At 48.7% G+C, this 11,131-nt stretch overlaps 1 pseudogene; it reads right to left on the reverse strand.

Annotated features, from left to right (window-relative positions):
- Positions 1-8,311: 8,311 nt before the first annotated feature.
- Positions 8,312-9,055, reverse strand: LOC146822533 (U3 small nucleolar ribonucleoprotein IMP4 pseudogene; annotated as a pseudogene).
- Between the last annotated feature and the right edge of the window lie 2,076 nt (positions 9,056-11,131).

Genomic DNA, 11,131 nt, shown 5'->3' on the forward strand with positions numbered 1-11,131 from the left:
ACAACGCTCTGAAGAAGAATCCTGGCCCTTCGACGTTCCACTACCTTTGGAAGACTGAAGAATCTCCCTTGGAGTCAAGGAGTGACTCCCCTGCTTGGCAGGCACCAAAACTTTGCATCAACGGTCGCAAACTTTCCCACTCCCACCGGAGTCTGAAGTCTCTGCAGCCTTGGAAGTGGATTTCCTGACTTCTCCAAGGCCATCGTGAGTCTCCAGCGAAGCTGAGGCAAGTGGACCCCACGAGTGAGGAGGAACCACAATACTTGGGTACCGGGCACTATTTTCAAGTGCAACCCCTTCCCGGCATTCTACGAACTTGTGCATTGGACCACATATGGTCCAAGCCTCCAGCAGGATTTTCACCAAAGATCAGAGGCCTACCTTGTCTCGAGGGACCGTGGGCTCCTGTTGAGTGAATCCTCCCGAGGTGTCTTTGCGATCCCTTGCCAGTTGGCTTGTGGGTTCCCTGAAGACTCTTCTACAGAACCAAATGGCTCCCCTAATTACTCCAGTCCTGCCCTGACTTACCCTTGCTGGGTGAGTCCCTCAGACCTTGCTGGTCTGCACCACTGACTTTTTTACACTTTCCACAAGACTTGCTTGTTGCCAAGGCTTGTTGGCTCCAATCCGGTTGCTCACACCTCAGTAAGCTGCAAACTTTGTGGGGCACACTGAATCTAGCTCCTGGTTGTCGTTGACACCTCCTGGACCTCGTGGCTGAAGAGTCAAGACACCCATGATCACCTGAAATCACCCGACGACTGTGGGCATCCATTTTCCTGGGCCCCGGTCACTGGCAAGTGACTTTGAACACTGTCTCCTCTGCTTTCAGGTCTTCTTTCTTCTGAATCCAGCCTTGCATTCCACCGGACACTTCTTCTGTCTTCACAAGCAGCAAGTCTTCTTTGGCTCCCTTTGAAAACAACGCCGCGACCCGACACCAAAAGATACCTATGCATCCGGTTTCCCTGAGTGAGGTAACTCGTGCACTCCGGTGCTCCTGTGTGTGTTGGCTCTAGAACTACTTACCCTGCAAGTGACTTGCTTGAAGACTCTCCCGAAGTATCCTAAAACTTTAAAATTCCAACCGCGACTTGCTCTATTGAAGTCTACTGGGATCCGCGGCTGTGTTCTCACACTGCATGCATCTCCCGTGGGTCCTTTACTTACCTGCCTTGGGTGGATTGGTGAGGCCCCAGCGCTTCTAAAGGCCCTAGGCCTTGTCCCCTCGCAAGTCGTTCTTCTTACACCTCTTTTTTAGTATATGGTCTGGTACGCCCCTAGGGCCCCAGCCATATAAGTGCTTAATTTGTTGTGAAACATTAATTTGTGCATATGTTCCTGACTTCTAATCTCAAAAAGAGATTAGTAGAGTGTGTCTAGAAATAAATACATATATATTTTATATATATTCCTGTGTGGTGTCCTTTCATTTGTTAATTCAAGAGATTATAAGGTAAAACAAGCTGCTTTACATTCCTCTAAAGACTTAGCCTGAAGGCTGCTCTCCACAGCTACCACTAGGATAGCTTTCTTTAAAAGGTTGTCTTAAACCTATCTACCATAAGAGTCGAATTGTACTGGTGCAAGGTGGCCACTTTAACTAGTGACCAGCATATGCCAGGCCAACTTCTCACAGGGTGGAAATGGTGGCAAATGGCAGCAGGCTCTCAACGTGGTTGCCAGGCCCAAGGCTCAGGGAAGTGGGACGAGTGGGGCTCTACAGGGCAGGTGCAGGCTGCACCCAGAACTGACCAGGCCTCCTCTGAACTCCCCAACCGCTCATGCTCTGTGGCCTCTGTCTGACATAGGTCGCACTCGTCTCAGTACTCCCGGGTCCACCTCCGGCTCTCTCAGGTCCTCAGGTCCCCCAGCTCACCTCTCTGTCCCACAAATGCTGTGAATCTGTGAGGCTTCTGGTTACTGCCTAGCAATTCTCCAGGCCTTCGAAGTGGCGGGGTTAAATTCCTGCAGTATCTCCTCAGCTACTCGCTCCATGCAGCAGCAGCAGCTGCCGGTCGAGGCTCACTCGCTACTAGAAGTCAGACTCAGGAGCGCCACGGGGGGCCGAGACTCAGCCGAGACTCAGCCATGGCCGCACCTGCCCACAAGAGCAGCTTGTCACCGCTCACTGCCGGCAAAGGCAGAAGCAAAGGCAAAAGACCAGCAGTTCTGCAAGCAGGGACCGGGGCCAGCCGTAGACCAACAAGAGACCAGCGTGAGCTGCAGGCCAGGAGACGTAAGGCGAGGCCAGGCAAAGATTCGGCGCCCTCCCTGCACACTCGCTCACGTGGTTGGCATGAAAACGTGGAGTAGGAATTGACCAGGAGCTATCTTTTTCAGAATATCGTGGTCAAGAATATCGACTTCAGGTAAGTAATATCGATTTTTTTAAATATCGAAGTATTTAATATTGTTTGCAAAAATATAGTTGTTAAAAATATCGATTTTTTAATTAATGGTATGTATTTTAGTATATGTTTTAAATGTATGTGATGTATTCTTTTGGTATAAGAATTGTTTATATTTTATAATATATGTGCTACATTTTTAGTAGCTATAAAAAAAGTATTTGAATTTTGCATTTTTTAGTTCAATAGCGGGTTGTGGGTTTATAGAGGAATAGGGTGGCCAGTAATTTAATTATATTAAATGAATGATAATTTTTCAATTAATAATATTTATTTAATTGATGTGTTAAAGTGTTAAAAGTGTAAAGTAATATATTATTTATTAATTAATAATTGGTTGTTAATTAATATTAATTATTGTAAATAATTATTGCAATTGTGTAATTAATTTTAGATGTGCGTTTTGGTGTTTATAGGTGTAAAAGGTCGGAAGATTTTTTTTTAATTGATAATTTGTTAATTTATATGAATGAATTGGTAATTAATTAACGTAATTGTGTAATTAATTGTAGTTGTGGGTTTTAGGGTTTATAGGGGTGAAGGGTTGCAAGTTTTTTTTATTATTAATTATTTGTTAATTGATATAAAAAATGTAATTAAAAGATAATTATGGTAACTGTATAATTGACGTCATCAGCAGTGCATTGCTGGGGCGCACGTTATAGTTAGCTCTACTAACTATAACAGATGAATTTCTCTGGTTTTGTACAAGTGAAATGTCCAACCAAATATAACGTCCCTGAAACCTGTGGTTTTTTCAGTGAATTTCTGAGGTTTTTTAAATGCTAATATCTAACTATAACGTCCCTGAAACCTATGTTTTTTTCAGTGAATTTCAAAGGTTTTTTAAATGCTAGTTTCTAACAATGCCTACAAAGGTAGGACATGTGCCAAAAGAGGAAGTAAGGCAGAGAAAGAAGCAAGAGAAATACAGAAAGAGGCAACAGAAGTCCAGAAAGTCGAAGAAAGGTGCAGAAAGAAGAAAGAGATGTGCACAAAGAACCAACGAGGAGTAGAAAGAGGCCTTGTTGCAAAGTCATCCTGTGCCCCAACCTTTTGCTGGGTACTGGTGGTAACTGATTCTGATGAAACAGGCACGGAGCCAGTTCTTAGAATACAGTGAAAACACCTACATACATGAGGGTACAATATGAGTTGAGGTACCCCTGTGATTAGCATGCCATAACCTGTATGGCCCTAGTACATAATAGGGCAGGGGGATTAAAACTACCTCTATCTAAGAAGTGCAGAAGGAGGCAAGAGAAGTACAGAAAGAAGCAACACAGGAGCTGAAAGAGGCAAGGGAGGTGCAGGAAAAAGCAAGTGAAGTGCAGAAAGAGGCAAGCAAGGTACAGAAAGAAGCAAGAGCAGTGTAAAAAGAGGCAAAAGGGGTGCAGAAAGGGGTAGGGGGGTGCATAAAGAAGGAAGAGAAGTGCAGAAAGAGGTAAGAATATTTCTGAAAGAAGCAACAGAGAGGTGCAGGAAAAAGCAAGTGAAGTGCAGCAAGAGGCAAGCAAGATACAGAAAGAAGCAAGAGCAGTGCAGAAAGAACCAACAGAAGTGTAAAAAGAGGCAAAAGGGGTGCAGAAAGGGGTAGGGGGGTGCATAAAGAAGGAAGAGAAGTGCAGAAAGAGGTAAGAATATTTCTGAAAGAAGCAACAGAGAGGTGCAGGAAAAAGCAAGTGAAGTGCAGCAAGAGGCAAGCAAGATACAGAAAGAAGCAAGAGCAGTGCAGAAAGAACCAACAGAGGTGTAAAAAGCGGCAAAAGGGGTGCAGAAAGGGGTAGGAGGGGTGCATAAAGAAGGAAGAGAAGTGCAGAAAGAGGTAAGAATATTTCTGAAAGAAGCAACAGAGGTGTAGAAAGAAGCAAGAGAAGTACAGAAAGAGGCAAGTAAGGTACAGTTAGAAGCAAGAGCAGTGCAGAAAGAACCAATAGAGGTGCAGAAATAAGGAAGAGGGGTGGAGAGAGAGGCAAGAGGGGTGCATAAAAAGGTAGGATGGGTGCACAAAGAGGCAAGAGAGGTACAGAAAAAGGCAGGAGGGGTGCAGAAAGAAGGAAGAGAAGTGCAGAAAAAGCCAAGAAAAGTACGGAAAGAGCCAAAAGAGGTACATAAAGAGAGAAAAGGGGTTCAGAAAGAAGCAAGACAGGTGCAGAAAGGAACAAGTGAGGTACAGAAAGAGCCAACAGAGGTGCAGAAAGAGGCACGAGAGGTGCAGAAACAGGCAAGAGAGGTGCACAAAGAGGCAAGAGAATTGCTGAAAGAAGCAACAGAGGTGTACAAAGAAGCAAGAAAAGTGCAGAATGAGGCAAGGGAGATGCAAAAACAGGCAGGAAAGGTACAGAAAGACGGAAGTGCAGAAAGAGCCAACAGGGGTTCAGAAAGAAGCAAATGAGGTGCAGAAAGAGGCCACAGATGTGCAGAAATAAGCAAAAGAGGTACATAAAGAGACAACAGGGGTGCAGAAAGAAGCAAGACATGTGCAGAAAGAAGCATGGAAAGTGCAGAAGAAGCAACGGGGTGCAGAAAGAGGCAAGAGAAGTGTAGAAAGGAGCAAGTTAGGTGAAGAAAGAGCCAACAGAGGTGCAAAAATAGGCAAGAGAGGTGCAGAAACAGGCAAGAGAAGTGCACAAAGAGGCAAGAGAATTGCTGAAAGAAGCAACAGAGGTGTAGAAAGAAGCAACAAAAGTGCAGAAAGAGGCAAGTGAGATGCAAAAACATGCAGGAAAGGTACAGAAAGAGGGAAGACTAGTGCAGAAAGAGACAACAGGGGTGCAGAAAGAAGCAAATGAGGTGCAGAAAGAGGTAGCAGATGTGCAGAAAGAGGGAAGAGAACTGCAGAAAAAGGCAAGAAAAGTACAGAAAGAGGCTAAAGAGGTGCATAAAGAAACAACAGGGGCGCAGAAAAAAGCAAGACAGGTGCAGAAAGAAGCATGGAAAGTGCAGAATGAAGCAACAGGAGTGCAAAAAGAGGCAAGAGAAGTGCAGAAAGAAGCAAGTTAGGTGAAGAAAGAGCCAACAGAGGTGCAAAAAGAGACAAGAGGTGTGCAGAAACAGGCAAGAGAAGTGCACAAAGAGGCAAGAGAATTGCTGAAAGAAGCAACAGAGGTGTAGAAAGGAGCAAGAAAAGTGCAGAAAGAGGCAAGTGAGATGCAAGAACAGGCAAGAAAGGTACAGAAAGAGGGAAGACGAGTGCTGAAAGAGACAACAGGGGTTCAGAAAGAGGGAAGGCGAGTGCATAAAGAGACAAGAGGGGTGCAGAAAGAAGAAAATGAGGAGCAGAAAGAGGTAACAGACATGCAGAAATAGGGAAGAGATGTGCAGAAAAAGGCAAGAAAAGTGCAGAAAGAGGCAAAAGAGGTACATAAAGAGACAACAGGTGCAGAAAGAAGCAAGACAGGTGCAGAAAGAAGCATGGAAAGTGCAGAATGAAGCAACAGGGCTGCAGAAAGAGGCAAGAGAAGTGTAGGAAGGAGCAAGTGAGGTGCAGAAGGAGCCAACAGAGATGCAAAAATAGGTAGAGAGGTGCAGAAACAGGCAAGAGAAGTGCACAAAGAGGCAAGAGAATTGCTGAAAGAAGCAACAAGGTGTAGAAAGAAGCCAGAAAAGTGCAGAAAAAGGCAAGTGAGATGCAAAAACAATCAATCAATCAATCAAGGAATTTGTAAAGCGCACTACATACCCGTGAGGGTCTCAAGGCGCTGGGGGGGGGAGTTTCTACTGATCGAAGTCTTCTGAAGGCCAGTAGGTCTTGGGTCTGTCGTAGGTTGGTGGGGAGGGTGTTCCAGGTCTTGGCGGCAAGGTGGGAGAAGGATCTGCTGCCAGCGGTCATTTTACGTATGCTGGGGACTGTGGCGAGGGCGAGGCTGGCTGAGCGGAGGCTGTGGGTGGGGGTGTAGAAGCTGAGTCGTCTGTTGAGGTATGCTGGTCCGGCGTTGTGTGTGGCTTTGTGTGCGTGGGTGAGGAGTTTGAAAGTTATCCTCCTGTTGACGGGGAGCCTGTGTAGGTCTCTCAGGTGGGGGGTGATGTGGCTGCGTTAGGGGATGTCGAGGATCAGTCGTGCCGAGGCATTCTGGATGCGTTGCAGCCATCTCAGGAGCTTGGTTGTTGTTCCTGCGTAGAGGGCATTTCCGTAGTCCAGCCTACTGGTGATGAGGGCCTGGGTGACGGTTTTTCTCGTTTCGGAGGGGATCCACTTGAAGATCCTGCGGAGCATTCGGAGGGTGTTGAAGCAGGATGCGGAGACGGCGTTGACCTGCTTGGTCATGGAGAGGGTGGAGTCGAGGATGACCCCCAGGCAGTGCTTAATTTGTAAAATATGAAGTCCAGGTGCTCAAATGTTTGCCTGAGGCCACACCCATTTTCCCGGTTCCACCCACTTCCTTCACTAGCTCCACCCACTTCTTCTATTGGCTCCACCCACACCCTCAACTGGCACCCAAGCCATAAACCGTGAAAATGGCATACATGTCCTCAGGCCAGAACACATGGAAATGTTACACATAAGCACCCATGCCATAAACCATGGAAATGTCACACATAAGCAAGCACCCAAGTCATAAACCGTGGAAATGTCACACTTAAGCCCTCAGGCCAGAAAGCATGCCATAATCCGTGGCAATGTCACACATAAGCATCCAGGCCAGGGCTAGGCCAAAAAACGTGGAAATTGTCACACAAACATCCATGATCCAGGCCACATACCATGGAAATGTCACATATAGGTATCCAGCCGGGGTGTGTTGTTGACTTCCAACCACAATAAACTGACCCCCCTCGCTGTCCACCATCCATCTGCAATATTATCAAAAAAGCAGCCTTTGCCCGGCTTCTTGATTCTTTTAACATTCGGCCTCTCCTGCACAACTACAAATCAGGTTTCAGATTGCGCCGCACCACTGAAGCCAGTCTCTTCACAAATGCCAGAAGATGCACTCCCGAAGTTTCTGTGCGTGTGGTGAGTGTGATATTTGTTTGGTGAAGAGGTGGTGTTTATTTAGAGTGAATGTGTCCTTTGTTCGATTACGGGGGTATGCTGTTGCTATGAGTGTGGTATTTGTTTGGTGAATACAAGCAGTGCAGCTCGGGCGTCCTTGCTGTTTGTGACACTGTTTGTTCAACAGGGGTTGTTACGGCGAGGGTCGTTCACTTACTGTGACAATAAATGTTTGATGAAGAGGGTCATTCAATGACTCTGTGATATTTGTAAGGGTTTTCTTTTTCAGAATGGCACTTTTCTAACTACACTAGCTCATCGCCCGAGGGCAGGCGTTCCCCAGCCAAGCCAAACAAAAAGAAAACCTTCCATAAGAAAGTGAAAGAAAACCACAGAGCCCGAGAGAGAAAACGATGACTAGAAATAAAAGCGTGAAATGACAAAGGAAACTTTCAGGAAACCAAAAAAAAAGATGATTTACCTTATTCTTCCGTGTCTGCTTCGCCCCCTCCTTTGGAAGAAACCAGTCCCTGCCCTGGCAAGACTCGTGGAGGGGGTCACGGTCACCTCCAGGCCTCCTGTCCCAGATTTATGGCGTCAGCGTGAGCTCCTCTGCTCTGCCAGTTGCCGCCTCCAGCCCCGACGATTAGTTTATTAACTGTCCAGGAATTGAAAATAATAAAAGGAAAAGTATCAAACGTACACACGTTCCTAAAATGTGGTGATTGGCTCCCAGGAGGGCTTTTTGTTAGGTTGCCGATGTCTGCAGGTCTTTAGTTTATTACAAAAGTAGATCCTCCCACAAACATGGCAGGAGGAATATTTACTGAAATATAGCGCGGCTTCTCTGGTTTACAAACACCAAACTGATTGTTTCCCAACACGTACAGGAGCAGCAGAGCCTCGGAGTGAGTAGCTGCTCCCCATGTCATTTTCAGAGGCATTCCATCAAATTGCTCACAGGTTTGCATCCGATTCAGTCTCTTCACCTATTCCACACTGAGGAATTTCCTTTTCTTGGCCGTGTGGGTACACGGGTGCCAGCGCCACTCCACATCTGCAGTTTTCTCATTTTCGAGAGTTCCAAGTTTAATCAATTTCACCTCGAACCTGGACCAACTTCGGAGAGTTCTATGTTCCGGCGATCAGTTTTTTGTACACACGGTGCCGGAAAGATATGTAGTCCTCCTGGTTGGAAAATGTTATCACCTTCTTACTTTCATCCTTGGGCACAGGGAACAAAAAGTTTAAGACACTGGAGGCCCTCTGCCCCCAAGCGCGAGGTGAAGTTATGCAATATGAGATGTGGATATGCCTCAGACATGGTGCCCAAGTCAGGAATGTCATGGCGCATCACCGCGTTGCACAGTGTGAAGTACACAGTGGGTCCAAACGGGAGGTGACACGCGATCAGACCATCTGGTGTCCCTCTGTGCTCGCGCACAATGAGAAGGTCTGTGACGCTGTTGGCTTTGCAGTGATCCCACCTCATGCTTACCCCTGTTCATGCACCTTCACCACCTCCATCGTCATATTCTATCAGCTTGTGGAGAGAGGGGGCATCTCGGCGGATTTCAGTTGGAATAAGACGATTTTCATGTAAAGCTCTTTTTAACCTCTGCTTCTTGTCCTCGATGCTGTGCTGTTTCTCTTCGAGTGTCTTCTTGTACAGGTACTCTCTCCGCAATCGTGCCTCCCTCCTCAACATGGCTGCAGCTCTCCCAGCTCACGTGGGGCAAAGGTACCCACCAACAACCCCCGTTATTTGTGTTTTATTGGGCTGTGTCTGGACGGCTCTTTGTGAACATGCCCCCAGTTCTTCCTATCTTTCCTCCTTCTCTCCCCCCGTAGTACCTAAACTCATCTTATAGCCAGCTGCCTTCTTTCCAAGCTTCCTGCTCTGGGAACAGGACCGGAGGTGACGTCCCCTCCACCCCCCGCCCCCGAGGGACCTCGGGCGGACTTTGCATTACATCCCGCCTCAGCGGCGCCGCGGGCATCAGAACAGGATACAATCACCAGAAGCCTGCAGGAGCAGCGCGCGCAGGCCACAGCGCTTCATTAGAGTGACATGTCATTTACGACGAGGCAGGGGCCCCGGCATTTTCTGAGTGAAGCACCGGCACAAATTAAGCACTGCCCCAAGGTTGCGTGTGTGGTCGGTGGGTGCTGGAGCTGTTCCCAGGGAGGGAGGCCACCAGGAGTCATCCCAGGCTGAGGGGGTGGAGCCGAGGATGAGGACCTCCATCTTGTCAGAGTTTAGCTTCAGCCTGCTGTCCTTCATCCATTCGGCGATGGCCTTCATTCCCCTGTGGAGGTTGGCCTTGGCGGTGAGAGGGTCTTTGGTGAGGGAGATGATCAGCTGGGTGTCATCGGCATAGGAGATGATGTTGAGGCTGTGCTGTCGGGCGACGTGGGCGAGTGGTGCCATGTAGATATTGAACAACGTCGGGCTGAGTGAGGATCCTTGTGGTACGCCGCAGATGATCTCGGTGGTCTTGGAGCGGAATGGTGGGAGGCGGACGCTCTGGGTTCTGCCGGAGAGGAAGAATGTGGTCCAGGCCAGAGCCTTTTCATGGATTCCGGCGTCGTGGAGGCGTGCTCTTAGGGTGTGGTGGCAGACCGTATCGAAGGCGGCTGATAGGTCCAGAAGGATGAGGGCAGCTGTTTCTCCTTTGTCCATCAGGGTCCTGATGTTATCGGTGGCAGAGATGAGGGCGGTTTCGGTGCTCTGGTTGCTGTGGAAGCCGGACTGGGATGGGTCCAGGATGTTCTTGTCTTTGAGGTATCGGGTCAGTTGTCTGTTGACGATTTTCTCTGTGGCTTTTGCCGGGAATGGGAGCAGGGAGATAGGACGGAAGTTCTTGAGGTCCTCTGCGTGCTTCCAGCTCTCCGGGAAGGTTGCTGTCTCGAAGGAGTTGTTGATCTCTTTCCGGAGATGGGGGGCGATGACTGTGCTGGCTTTGTTGAAGATGTGGTGTGGGCATGGGTCTGACGGGGATTCGGAGTGGATGGAGTTCATGGTCTTGATGGTGTCTTCGTCGCTGACGTTGGACCAGGAGATCAAGCGGCTAGTGCGGATGGTGGTCGCAGGGGTGGTGGGCTCGGCGGTGGACGTGGGGGTCGTGGTGTGGAAGCTGTCGTGGATGCCGGCGATCTTGCGGTGGAATAAGGTGGCCAGTGAGTCGCACAGGTCTTGAGATGGGGGAATGTCGTTGGTGTTGGAGTTGGGATTGGAGAGTTCTTTCACGATGCTGAAGAGCTCTTTGCTGTTGTGTGCGTTGTTATCCAGGCGGTCCTTGAATGGGGTCCTCTTGGCGGTCCTGATGAGTTGGTGGTGTCTGCGGGTGGCGTTCTTGTGGGCTGTGTAGCTGTCTGGTGATCGTTCACGGAGGCAGTTCTTCTCCAGTTTCCAACAGGTGCGCTTGGAGGCCTGGAGGTCTTCGGTGAACCATGTGGCTTTCTTGCTGGAGTGGTTGGTGGCGGAGGTCCTGAGTGGAGCGAGGGTGTCGGCGCAGTCGTTAATCCACTGTTTGAGGTTGAGGGCAGCGGTGTTGGGGCCGGTGGGGTCAGCGGGTGGTCTCAGGGTGAGGGTGGTGGTCAGCAGTGACCTTGCCCCAGCAGCAGCGTGTCATCTGTTGGGAGCGGTGGTGCGTGGTGGGTTTCCTGAAGGTGAAGTGGACGCATCTGTGGTCGGTCCAGGTGGGTTCGGTGGTGTGGTTGAAGGAGACGTGGGGACTTGCGGAGAAGATGGGGTCAAGCGTGTGTCCAGCGGCGTGGGTGG

This window comes from Triturus cristatus, chromosome 6 (genome assembly GCF_964204655.1).
Source record: "Triturus cristatus chromosome 6, aTriCri1.1, whole genome shotgun sequence".
In the NCBI taxonomy this organism is placed as follows: Eukaryota; Metazoa; Chordata; class Amphibia; order Caudata; family Salamandridae; genus Triturus; species Triturus cristatus.